At 42.2% G+C, this 13,593-nt stretch overlaps 1 protein-coding gene across 2 annotated transcripts in view; it reads right to left on the bottom strand.

The window, feature by feature from the left end:
• Positions 1-4,206: 4,206 nt before the first annotated feature.
• The window catches only part of NSUN3 (NOP2/Sun RNA methyltransferase 3), a 103,692-nt gene continuing 94,305 nt past the window's right edge, over positions 4,207-13,593 (bottom strand). Inside the window, exon 7 of one of the 2 annotated variants that reach the window (XR_008391120.1) lies at positions 4,207-4,262. The gene's annotated coding sequence lies outside the window, so the exon portion shown is untranslated. Of the gene's footprint in view, positions 4,263-7,600; positions 7,685-13,593 lie in introns of those variants that run through there. The other variant, XR_008391121.1, reaches the window with a different exon arrangement.

Genomic DNA, 13,593 nt, shown 5'->3' with positions numbered 1-13,593 from the left:
GAATTGAGTTAGGTATGTTCCTTGTCCTCAAGGCGCTCACAAAAACCTAAGGTTTACATTTTAGTATTATATATTATAGTAAGTTATAAAACATACAGAAATAAGACATTTGTGTAAAATGACTGGCCAGCAAAAAACTCTGTGTAAGTATTTTATCACATACTGAACCTGTAAAGAAGAAAATTGTGGTAGATTGTCAGAATGCCCTCAATTCCTCACCCCCCATTCATGCCGTTTGCCGTGTGACCCACCCCTCCCTTCCAAAGGCAGAATCCATTTCTCTACTCCTTAGATACAGACTACCCTTTTAACTTGCTTTGGAAAATAGAAAGTGCCAAGTAGTCCATGTGCCAATTATGAGCTTAGATTCCAAAAGGCTTAGAACACTCTTGTTCTCTCCCTTGGAACCTTGCCAACAGTAAGTGAATAAGCCCAAACTATATGGCTAGATGGTGAGATACACCTGGCCCAGTCACCTCCATCACCCCAGTCAGCAACCAGCACACAGCCAGATATGAGTAAGGCTACTCTAGACGAGGCAGCCCCCAACTGATCTGCCAGATTTCCACAGATGTGTGAGCTAGCCCAGCTGAGGTCGGCTGAGCCTGGTCCAGATCAACGGAACCGTCCAGCTGACTCACGGACTTATAAGCAAAAATACAAGCTTATTCTTCTGAGCTAGTGGGCTTGAGATGGTGTACTGCACAGAAAAACGTATTTCTGTGGTGGCACACATCTGAGAAAGGATCGTGGAGGAAGCATGTGCAAAACCACGGGGAGCCACGGCTGCGTCTGCTAGTGGTATGTGACTGTGTCTGTGTAATCTGAGCTGTCTATAGATTCTGATGTTAAAAATAAGATGAATAAAAATTTATGAACATAGATGTAATAAAAGAAATGTAAGTTCCACAAGAGCTTGGACTTATTTATTTATTTATTCATTTATTTCTTGTGGGGGGGGGTTCACTGATGTAGCCCAAGCATCAGGGAGAATGACTGGCACAGAGTAGGTGCTTGAAAGAAATTTTTGTGGATAAAATAAATGCATTTAACCAAATATTTATCTGAGCATCTCTAAATGCAGAGTTAAAGCCTCAGAAAAGGCATTTAAAGGGATGCTGAGGAAGTGAGTAGATTCCAGGAGGAAAATAGAAGACTCTAGTTATATTCCAGATACACTATAATGGGATCTTAAATTGGAGGGGTATCATTAAGAGCAGAAGAGGAAAGACAGATCAGTTTGGCCCCATTGGATGGGCTGTGCTCACCCCCAAAATGTACATATAATCCATTCTGTAGAATGCTTTCATCTATCCCTTTCAAAATATCAATGAAAATGTGATAGAGTTTCCCTTGTGTGAATCCTGTAGAAAAGTAGTGTGGTAGAAAATTCCAAAGTAACTCTCTGGTATCATGACCCGTATAATCCATATCCTTTGAGTCTAGGCAGAACCTATGACTTGCCTTGAACAAAAAGAATATGGTAAGCATGACTGGATGTGACTTTCTTGATTGAGATAGATGAGTAAATAGACAGACAGGCAGGCAGCTGATTTTCTGGCAAATTCACTCTTGGACTGGCACTGAAGAAGCAAACCACCATTAGTTCTAAAGCTGAGAAGGAAGGAAGGAAGGAAGGAAGGAAGGAAGGAAGGAAGGAAGGAAGGGAGGGAGGGAGGGAGGGAGGGAGGGAGGGAGGGAGGGAGGGAGGGAGGGAGGGAGGGAGGAGGGGGGAGGGAGGAAGGAGGGGAGGGGAGGGGGGGGGGGGAGAGGGGGAGGAAGGGAGGGGGGGGGGAGGAAGGGGGGAAGGAGGGAGGGAGGGAGGGAGGGAGGGAGGGAGGGAGGGAGGGAGGGAGGGAGGGAGAAAGGAGTTTTACCAACAACCCGTGGGAGCTTAGAAGTAGATCCTTTCCCACTGAACCTTCAGAAGTGCCCTCTCTCTCAGCCAGGGTCTTTAGCCTTGTGAGACCCTAAGCCAAGGACTTAGTTAGCCATGCCTGGAATTTTGACCTAGAGAAAATGTGAGAAAATAAATGTATGGAGTTTTAAGAGGCTCAATGTTTAGTAATTTGTTATGCAGCATAAAAAACAAATACAGTTAGACAGGTAGTAGTTACTTGGATTCAAGTGAAGAGAAACTGGGGTACACAGAGCACTGGTGGTCCTATTTCTGTCACTCAAGTCATGAGGAAGAAAATTGGGGGGGACAAAAATTAATTTTAGATGGGATGAATTTAAAAGACTGAAACTAATACAATAGCCAAATATCTCATGATGCAAACAAAGATAACACACATGTCTGTTGTGTGATGTTTGAGTGCCTCAGGAAATGAAAGGTCATACAACAGAAGAACAGATGGAGGCTGGAAAGAGGAGCCATGGAGAAGCCAGGGGGGTCCTGAAAAAGTCTTGGAAGTGAGGGAAAAGAATTCATGAAGAAGAGAACAAAAACCCAAGTCCAGTGCTTAAGAGATATCCAGAAGAAGAATTGTGAAAGGCCATTATACGTCATAAGAAAGTGGAAAACAGTTTCTGGGGCCTTTAGAGAGAGCAGTGTCACTAGAGTACAGAACTGCAAATCAATATTGTAAGGAACTGGAGAGGATGGATGCTACAAATTTGGAGATGCTGAATACAGATAAATAGAATAATTTTTAAAAGTTAAAGAAGAACTGTTTACTGGAACTTGGCTGATACAGAGTACAGGGTTAAGGAATGTGTATTACAAGTGGTAGAAGTAGAAAGAAAAAGTGAAGTTGAGAAAACTCTAGTGACACTGGAGGGAGAGGTGAAGGCATGACACGTTGGCCAGAGTGACATTATTAGACCTGAAGAAAGGCACTTTTTGTGCTCAGGTTGCTTGAAAAAAAGAAGACTGAAGAACATGTACAGAGGAGAGACTTGTTTTAAAAGCTCACAAATAATCTCTAACGTCTTTTCTTTCTTTCTTTATTTTTATTGTTGTTCTATTAGAGTTGTCCCAAGTTTCCCGCACTGCTCTCCCCTGCCCCACCCCCACCCCAGCTCCCACAATCCCCACCCTGTTGTCCATGTCTCTGGGGCATTTATACCTGTTTGTTGATTAGACCCTTCCCCTTCTCTATCCCCTTATCTCCCTCCCCTCTCCCTTCTGCTTGTTGTCAGTCTGCTCCTTGTTTCCATGTCTCTGGTTCTAATCTCTACCTTCTTGATAAAGAAGGGAAGTTGTCCAGTTCAACATGAGAGGGAAGGAAGCGACTCTGAACTGGAAGTGAGTGAAGGTTTGGAATAGCCCTGTGCAGACCATGTTAAAGGATCAACAAGAGGTTGATGAAAGAACTAAGAAGCAATTAAAGTCCAGCAGTGTGAATTGGTAAGAGGCCAAGTCTGCAGAGTTTTACCTGAAATCTGTCAGTGATGCTAGGTAGCAGCCAGTAGAGAGCTGGATTGAGGGCAAAGCAGTGACTCTTGGAGAGCACAGTTTACGTGGCTGAGAAAGAGACCTGCGTACACTGCTCTACCGGGAAAGGACAGCCAGGAGATGGAGTTTTACAACAGGTGGCAAATGTACTTCAGCTATCAATACACTGGTAAATTTTTAAAATCCAACCAACAGAAAACCTAAAGTGTTTTAAACACAGCTTATTACTGCATTTTCCTTAATAATCCAGTTAAGTTCTTTAGACCAATCTTTCTTATTCCAAAGTTCCTTGTATAGTCTATTTTAAAATATGTAGGAGGAACTGCTATTTTCTTGACATGTTTTAAACAGAAGCAGCATGGTCTACTAGGATTTTGTATGCAGAGCTTGGCATCCTGATTCTGCAACTTAACTAGTTTCATTGGAAAAGTTATTTCATCTCTCCCTGCCTTAGATTCCTCATCATGAGTGAGGATAATAATCTCTGACTCTCAGCGTAGATGTGATCATTAAATGAGATAATTTACGTACTGGTATCATGGCATGTATAATAATGCTATGTAAATTTTTTCATTAAAGCAATGTAACTCCATATACCATTTTTGTTTTCTAGGGGGGGAAAAAGTCAGTGAAATACTGACAAAAATTAGAAAACACAGAAAAGAAAAAAAAGTGACAGTAAAAGTCTGGTGTGGCTCAGTTGATTGGAGCATCATCCCATAACTGAAAGGTTGAGGGTTCGATGCCCAGTCAGAGACATACCTAGGTTGCGGAGTCCATTCACAGTCTGGGAGCAAATGGGAGAAAACCAATCGACGCTGCTCTCTCGAATCAATGTTTTTCTTTCTCCCTTTGTCTCTCTCTAAAAGCAAACAAAAAGTGTCCCTGAGTGAGGATTTAAAAAAGTGCATCATCAGGCCCTGGCTGGTGTAGCTCAGTGGATTGAGCGTGGGCCTGCGAACTAGACAATCGCGGTTTGATTCCCAGTCGGGGCACATGCCTGGGTTGCAGGCTGGTTCCCTGCAGGCCAGTTCCCAGCAGGGGACACACAAAAGGCAACCATACATTGATGTTTCTCTCCCTCTCTCCTTCCCTTCCCCTCTAAAGATAAATAAATAAAATCTTTAAAAAAAATTTTAAAAAAGTGCATCATCACAGTGTTAAAACTTTTAATATTTTAGTAGCAAATGTACATTTTTATAACTAGAGAGACAGTTTTGAGGTCATAAAGTTCAATCCCTGCATCTTACAGATGAGAGAATTAAGGTGCAGGGAATACAGCTGGCATTTCCAAGGACACAAAGCTTATTAGCTGCAGAGCCAGGGACAGAAATGGGGTCCCTCCACCTCTAGTGCTTTGCTGCTCACTGTGATTTTCCTGCACTGTTAACAACCAGCATTTATTGGGTCCACACATACTCAGGGAGCTCACTGTTCTGGGTGTGCAATCATTTGTTATAATTTCACACCTATTAAGAAGTCAATTATAAGTGCACAAGCTGATCAGCAAAAAGACCATCCTAAATAAAATGGGAGAAAAAATACCTCATACTTATGTCTTTGGCATAAACTGCACAAAATTTATTTCCTCCAGCATCATAGTTTGCAAAAACTTTTTTTTCCAAAAGAAAAACATCCTTATTTCAACTGTCCTTGTATCAAGGACAACATGATGGCTGTACGTCATCCACTTGTGAGCAGTTAAAACTCAGTCTCAGAGGCTTTTGTGCCTTATCAACAGGCCTAAATAATGTAAATTAGTCCACAGAAAAAGTTCAGGAAAAAATTTCCCAGACTGCTAACAGCCTCAAGCCTGGCCCATAGACCCAATACTTAGTTTGCAGTGTGGTGAGATGCAAACTAGCTTATAGAGATGAACGAGGAAAAAAAGGGATCATAGAATGACCTGAAAAGGATGTTCCCTGGAGGTCCATGTTTGAGTTCAATTTGCAAATGATAATTTAGCTGAGAAATAACTGCACCATATTCTCTTATAATGATTTAGACATTAATTCCCTAAATCTTGCTTGCACAATTTAAAAAAGTTATTTGTAAAAAAAAGCCCCACTTCTGTCTGCTTCTGTTAAAACACTGAGCAGTTGAGGATTATTAATTGGACTGCATAACAAGTATTACCCAGGCCACCAGCCTAGGGGCATCCATTCCACTCAGAGTATGTTTATGGAGTGTGTGCACTGCATGTATGGCCAATGCAAAGAGCCAGCTTTAGTCATTGTAAACCTTTTAATTTGGGTTAATAAATACTTAAAATCTGCCTACCATATGTTAGTTATTTAACACCCTTGAGGATGCAAAACTAAGTCCCAGGCCCTGCCATATAGAATTCTATGACTTCTGAGGGAGGCAGACACAAACCGATATTTTCCATATGTTAGATTAGAGATAAATTGAGGGCTCTATTTGGAGCACAGAAGTGAAGGGGTTGGGAGGGTGGTCAGAATGAAGTCTTATCTTTGGTTCAGGAGTCCTGAAGAAGATGACTTGTACTGGTGAGGATAATTAAAGAGTTTGCAAGGTAGTGAAAAATTTCAAAGTCATGAGCCAGCATAATGTGTTCTGAAAACAACAAGCTGTTAGGTACCGCTAAGTAATAAATCTCAACGCAGAGAATAGAAGGAGATAAGGATTAAGAACTACTTCAGGCCAGTTCCTGGACAGACTCGTGGACTATGCTGAGTAGCTAAAGAACATGGGCTTGATTCTGTAGGTCACAGCAACTGATCAGGCAGGAGCACGTGGTATAAAGTTTACTCTGGGCAGGGTGGTGGGGGAATCTAAAAGGGACTGGACAAGAAGGACAGGACTAGCTAGAAGACTCCAGATGAAACATGGTGTGGAACTGATGCAAGACAGTGAAGCATGCTTGAAAGGAGTTAACAGATGAAAGAACAATTGAGGAGGTGCTCTTGGAGGAAGCCGTGATGTGTCAGAGGGGGACAGGGAAGAATCCAGGATGACACTGGTTTCTGGCATGTCTGCCTTGATGTTTTTACCTGTGGTTAGGAAGACGAGGAAGACTAGGGCAAAGATAAGAAAATGAGTTCAATTTGGTACATGTTGAAAGTAAGGTGTCCTGCCTGGTGTGTCTCAATGGTTGACCACCTGTCTTTGAATCAAAGGGTCGCCAGTTCGATTCCCAGTCTATGGCACATGCCTGGGTTGCGGGCCAGGTCCCCAGGAGGAGGCCCATGAGAGGCAACCACGCATTGATATTGCTCTCTCTCTCCTTTCCTTCTCCTCTCTAAAAAATAAAATCTTTAAAATTTTTTAAATAAAAAAAGTAAGGTTTCTACCTGTGAAACATTCAAGATGAATGTCTGGAAAATGGCAAACAGAGGCTTTTTAAGATAGATGTTCTGGGGTTTCTCTTGACAGCTTCTTCCTCCTGTTCTGGCAGCTTGTGGCTACTCTTCCTAGCTACGCGCCCCAGGCAGAACCAATCCAGGCAGAATCATATTCCCGGTGTACTTGGGATATGCGCCCTCTTAGGAAGCCTCTCCAGCTTGAATACGAAGCTGAACTCTGAATAAGGAACAAGAAAGGCCAATAGGATTGTATGTAATAACTGCAGTGCCTCATAGGACCATTGCCACAGCCAGCCACTTCTGTCAACCTGCTTCTACTGACCATGTGGAATACCTTCAGGTATTGGGTCAATGTGGCAGCCAACTATATCCCCATACCCTGTCCCCCAGCACATCTCGTAGCCACTTCTGTTGTCTGCTGCCCCCATAACAGGATCACCTCCAGTGGAACTGAATTTCTCAAGATCATATTCAAGTTGAACCTGCATCTCCCAGAAGCCCCCTTTCCTTCTCCCCTTGCTACATGCCAGACACTGTTCTCTCCCATTTGGCCTCACCCACTGCCCCAGATCAGTCAGCTCATTTGGGCTTGCATTTCATTCACAACACAAAGGATTCTAGATATAGGTTTTATTCAGTAGCAGATTTTCATTTCTTCCTCCTGTCTTATAGCCTTTGAAGCCCACATTGTAAACTCAAAGGCTTTTTATTTGTGGCAATGTGACACAGTGGACGTGGGTTTGTACCCCAGTCCTGTTACCCAGATGGACACATCACATAAGCTTACCGAGACTTGGTTTTCCTATCTACGAATGGAGGTAAAAATACAGTCACACCTCAGTACTCGTGGGCTTCAGAACTCATCAAACCCTGTACTCGTTGCATTTTGACAAGAAAAAAATGTTCCGGCACTCGGTGCTTGCTTGGTACCTGTCGGTTTTGGCACTTCCCAGGAGTTCTGGAATGAATTAACAAGTGCCAAGTTACCACTGTACTTCCATTTCTAGACTGGTGTGCAATTAAATGAGGAAACATGTTAAAGAGTCTGAGGGTGGTAGGTGGACAATAAGCACTTTCCCTTCTTGCCCTCTCTTTTTAATTCTCTCTCTCATCCCTTCTTTAGAGTCCATTTCATTTTTGTTTTTCTGCTCTCCTTTTTTCCCTGGAGTTTTAATTTCCTCATTCGCTACCTTCCTTCCCCTCCCCGTAGTGACTCCACCCTGGTTTCATATTCCCGGGGCGGATATGGGGAAGAGCTGTGAAGAGAAACCTAGATTACAACACACATACAGTTATGATATCACAGTTTTCTTCTCATATCTCTAATTTCTTTTAAAAATAAAGCCTACAGCAGCAGATCATGTCTTTATTTGATTTCTTTTAATAGCTAAGTAGCCATCAAAATACTAAGCTTTTCCAAATCATTACTGATGTGTATCTCAGTTGATTGAATGGAAGCTTTCCACCAATTTCTATGTTACTCCTATCCTTCCCATACTGTAAGACAGAGGTACTCTACTTATTAGCACCTGTGTTTCTCACCCCGCGTCCAGAGGTTTCTTCTGTACTGTACAACAAGAGGTTGCAGGCTTCTGTATGCATTCATTAATATCAAGCCTTTGGCTATGGAACTCACTCCACAAATTAAATTAGGTAGGTTCACAAGGACTTGGGTCTCCAAAGTTGTTTCTTTAATCATGCTCAAAGGGGAAGGAGATATTTTTGTGTGCTGTTTAATTAAAGCATTAAAGAAGTGGCAGTCTCCTCTATAGAAATAACTCTTTGCAAAATCAGACTATTTGGTTGCATCAAATACACATTCAGCTTCAATTAAAAGAACATTTACTAACAGTGGCTTAAAACTGTGTCTCATATTTTAAAAGTCCAGAGGTGGCATTCATTTGTGGTTAATTCAATGGGTCAGCCTTGTCACTAAGGCCCAGGTGCTTGTCACTGCACTAATCTGTCATCTCCAGCATGTCAGCCATCCATCCCTCATGGATGCAAATGGCTGTAGCAGGGCTAGGCATCGTTTAACAACAGGACTAGGTTTAGCAAACAACAGAAGCTTCCTTCCTGTGTATTCCTTTTGATTGGGGAGGACGCCTTTCTCAGAAACACCCTAAGCAGAATTTTTCCAGGTCCCACTCACGAGGATTGGATTACATGCTCAGGAATTGGTGGCAAGAGGCCTGGGGCACCAGGCTGGCCTTAGACTTCTCCTGACCCAAAGATCGTGACTTGCCCCTGGGGGAAGGCAGAAGCTCAGTCCTGAACCCAGAACTCTGTGGAGGCCCCTGAACAAAACTCGCTTTCTATCAGCCTGATGAAAGGAGAGAAATGGCTGCGAGGGTTGCCCCCCCCCAGCACTGGCCACAGTCAGAGTGAACGCTGGTGAAGGGCTGTGCCCAGCACAATGCTGTGGAACAGGGTAGAAATTAGGGCGCCTGAGGCACAAATTTTAAGGCGACTTTTACTTTCTGCACTTGTATGACCCTAACAGTAGATGACTTCTTAAATTTTGTGTACTGGGAAACTTGCTGACTTCAACCTAGTCCTGCTGCTGGCTATGGACTTGATCTAAGCTCAACAAATGCATTTATTCAATTTTAAAGTGTGTTAGAAAATATATTTTTCCCCTAAATATCTCAACTGATACCTGAAATTCTATCCCGAGCAGTTTATTCCTTGTTGTAAAGCCTTGCCTTTTTTCTGTGATATATTTTTCTACCTTCAAATGCCCCTAATAAAGGAGTTTATTATACTATCCCAATCTTCCCTCCTAAAAGAACAAATTTGGTTTGGAGCCAAACCAGTGGGTTGTTTGTGCACATTGTCGGTGTTAGACTTGGGATGCTTGAGGCAACTCCCCTGAAAGTGGCACTGAGTGATGCTGGGCAAAAGCTGGGAAGCGGTGTACACTTCAGCAGAGGAGCGGCGTGGCACCTCACAAACTCTGGGACAATATCACTGGAGAGGGATGAAGTAGGAGGGTGAAGGGGATGGTACTGTAAGCAGTTAGCTTTGGCTACAGACCAAATCATCATAGGACATAGAGGCTTCAGACAACAAATATGTATTATCACTCTAGAATCTATGCTTCAGCTGGGAGGTTCTGCTGATCTGGGATCAACTGAACTGATGTTCCCTTGGCTCACTCATGCATGATTTGGACACGAGCTCTGTGGTATTGGATGGTCTCTCTGTTGTGGGCCATGTGTCTTCCATCACCCAGCAGGCAAGCCCTGGCTTAAAACCTTTCCCTTCTCCATTTATAAGAAGAACATAAGCGCAAACTTCAAAGTGCACATGCTTTTTAAGGCCTTGTGTGAGTTATTTTGCTCATGTCCCATTGGCCAAAGCAAATCACACTGCCAAGCTGAGAAGTGGTTTGTGGGGGGCTAAGGGAGGAGAGGATATTAATAGAGCATTGACAGAGGGGGTGCGTGCAAGTGTATTTGCATTTATGGTCATTTTTGCAATATGACACAGGAATTGTTCTTTTTAAGAGCATCTGCAAGGTTCTTATTGAAGGATTCCACAAACTGTTTGGGAGGTTTGCTGCAGATGTAAATGATCCAGAGGAAAACTTGTCATAAAAGAAAGAGTGTGTCATTCAGAACAGTTGTGTGAAAGGAAACAGACAGTACTGCACTGTGGCACACGCCGGCAGTATCCCTCCGAGTCCTGCCGAGGGGAGGGATGCCCAGGAAGGCCGGGCAGACTATCTTGTCCCTTTGCAGATCGACCTGTGGGGGTGGGGGAGTCAGATCATTTCAATCATAACCACCTTTGCTCTGCTTCTGGCTCCTAAAGCAAACTCCCTGGGCTTTAACTTATGAATTTGGCCTATGAAAGAAACAATACAGTAAAGACAATGAAAAGACTTGGGCTGCTTGATATTTCTATTCCTCTTTAAAAATTATTAATTAGCATTCTGACTTATCTTCCATATTATAGATGATTTTAATAGTACCTAAGGCTTGGTTTCCAAAGCAAATTACGGATCTTGTCCTATCACACTGCAACATGAAAAATTTGTAAAATATGATTTATGTTCATCACTACTTCACTAGAACTTATTTATTGAAATAATAAAGAGGTATATTTACCATACGATAAACTTTTATAATTTTATAACTCTACCATAGGTTTTTTTTCATTATAAACAATCACTGGCAAGTATATTTTATTTTATGACTTTAAAAAGTTATTCTGAAAACAGAACCTTGGGCGTAATAAGATTGCAAAGGAGAAAAGGGTTTTAAAAGGTTAATATCCTGCCTCACCAGTGTGACTCAGCTTGTTCTGCATCTTTCTGTGGATTGAAATGTTGCCAGTTTGATTCCCAGTCAGGCACTTGCCTAGGTTGTGCCCGGGTTGAAGGTTTGGTCCCCAGATGGGGTGCGTATGAGAGGCAACTGATCAAGGTTTCTCATGCGTCAATGTTGCTTTTCCTCCTTTCTCCCTCCCTCTCCCTCCCTCTAAAAATAAATAAATAAAATCTTTTTTTAAAAAAGGTTAATATCTTGAGTCAACGTTTTCTAGTGTAATGAAATCTAAAGCACTAAATCTCTGATAAGAGTTATTGGACTTGCAAAACCAAGAAGCAAATCCCAAAACAAGTAAAATTACTAAGGACATGCCACTCTTTGTACTGTACAATCACATGGGTATCCTACCAGACTGAGAGAATGTTTGCTCTACTTTTAGTGGTTGAAGATGTCAAAAGAAGAATAATCCTTTGGGCCTTCAAAATGATATGAAATTCATATTTTCATGCCAAGAAATTATGATGTAACAAAACCACATCCATTCGCTTGCACACTCTCTATGGCTGCGTTTATGCTCACGGGCCGAGTCGAGGAGATGCTGTACAGGCCGTGTGGCTTTCAGAGCCTAAAGTAGAGGCTGTCTGGCCCTTCACAGAAAAAGACTGCCAACCCTGTTCTGGAGGAAGAGAACTGAGTATCTGCTCCTCTGCTTCTCTGTTCCCATTAATGTTCCTTCTCGGATCCACCAGACCTAAAACAACTTGCTCTGCTCCCTGCCCTACTGCTGTGGAGAAAGGTTTTAGTGTGTGTTCCACTGCACAAGTGGAATGTCAGGCAAATCATGCATATAATTCACATTTTAAATGAGTTAATTATTTAAGTGCTCAATCTTTCACTGCAACTATCAGCCGGCATTACAAGAAGGAAATGAATAAACATGAGGGTACTTCATACCCCTCCCCCCATCATTCATTAGAAACATTTCAGAGACTCATTAGTCAGGAGCTTAAGCAGCCTTTATAGCAGTCTGATAAGATGCCAGGCATTACTCTCTAAGCTACACGAGGCTCACCTAAATAGAGGGAGTGAAATTCCTATCAGCTCCGTAGAAATTAACTGTGACTCAGCCTCTCACTGCCTTTCTCTAGCTCTCCAGGAAAATCTAATTCCACCTCTGTGATTTATTTAAATTGCTGGGAAAAAATGGTTAAGCGAATAAAGCACTTGGATGCATAAAATGATATGTCACTTGCATACCATGGAGTGCTTTCTGTTCTATCACCAGGAAATGAAAAAAGCAAGAAAAAATGGGCAATCTTTAAAAGGATTGTAAATCTGAACACTGCATACCCCAACTCTCTCATGACTCCTAAAAGGCTGTAGTGAATGTACTTTGTCCACTCCATGACAAAGTATTCTCATACTTTAAATTCACTTTTCAAAACACGGTCTTTTAAACAGCCGCACTGGCAGTGCCTCTTGAGTAATGTGTGCTGGAAGGCACAGCTGTCTGAGTCGCATTCTTCTCTGCCTCTCGGTTCTCCCCCTCATCTCACGATGCACATGTTGTAACGGGACGGTGCACACTGACCTTGAAAAGTCCCCTGGGTCCAGAAGCTTTTGGTGGCATCTCATGATGTTTCATTTTTATGGCCCCTTACAGTTTTCTTGATCTTATTTGGTTGCTGTGCTCCTTTGGGAGACTATTAAAAAGAGCATTTATTCCAATAAAGGAGAAATCACTTGAGATTGATAAGGAGGAAGGAGTTTGTGCTACCATTTTTTACAAAATGTCAAGGTCTGGTGAATTAAATGCAGTGTGTGCCTTTTGAATGCTTGTAGTTTTCACACTTACTCTTAGTGTTGCACATCTCTTGAGTTCAGCCGGTGTACTGAGTGCCGCCGGTGTGGCATCTGTTAGTAAAGGTGGAACAGATTAATCTGTAGACCCCTGAGAGCTGGCTTCAGGTCCCGAGGGTTGAAAGTGTCTGTCTGGTTGGGAGAAATGTTTATTTTGGCAGCGAGGAGAAAGGACAGCAGATTGGAGCCTTGAGTTGCTGCTTAAAATTAAGATCTGCCTACTTCCTACGAAATGGTAGCATTTGGCAGTGAAGTACTTCCAATGGAAAATAATGAGCTCTCTCATTAAAAAGTAACAGTTTGTAAAGTAAAATTTCAAAGCATAATTAATGAGCTTGTGAAAACTGCCAGGAAAACAGTAGCCTAATGTCAGTGTCAAGTGTTACACAAGTTTACATGTGGCCAGAGGTATTTGCTGGCAAGGTTTGAAGGCTTGTGCGGAACCTCAAACTAGTTTTTCTTTTATAAAAGTATTTTACTACTTTCTTTACCACCTATTGTTGACCCTGTGCCCCTTGAATTTAAACTCTAGAACACTTTAGTGAAAACTTTTAAAGACATCTGTAAATTGTTATAAATGCTAGTAAAATGTTATTTTTTAAAACATTAGGCATTTTATTTTATTTTTTTAAATTTTTTTAGACTTTATTTATTTATCTTTAAAGGGGAAGGGAAGGAGAGAGGAAGAGAAACATCAATGTATGGTTGCCTTTCGTGCGTCCCCTGCTGGCAA

The sequence above is a fragment of the Artibeus jamaicensis genome, unplaced genomic scaffold (genome assembly GCF_021234435.1).
Source record: "Artibeus jamaicensis isolate MK-2021 breed Jamaican fruit bat unplaced genomic scaffold, CSHL_Jam_final contig_3113, whole genome shotgun sequence".
Classification (NCBI taxonomy): domain Eukaryota; kingdom Metazoa; phylum Chordata; class Mammalia; order Chiroptera; family Phyllostomidae; genus Artibeus; species Artibeus jamaicensis.
Note: the sequence above shows the minus strand (reverse complement) of the source record. Positions and strands in the feature narration are given on the sequence as shown.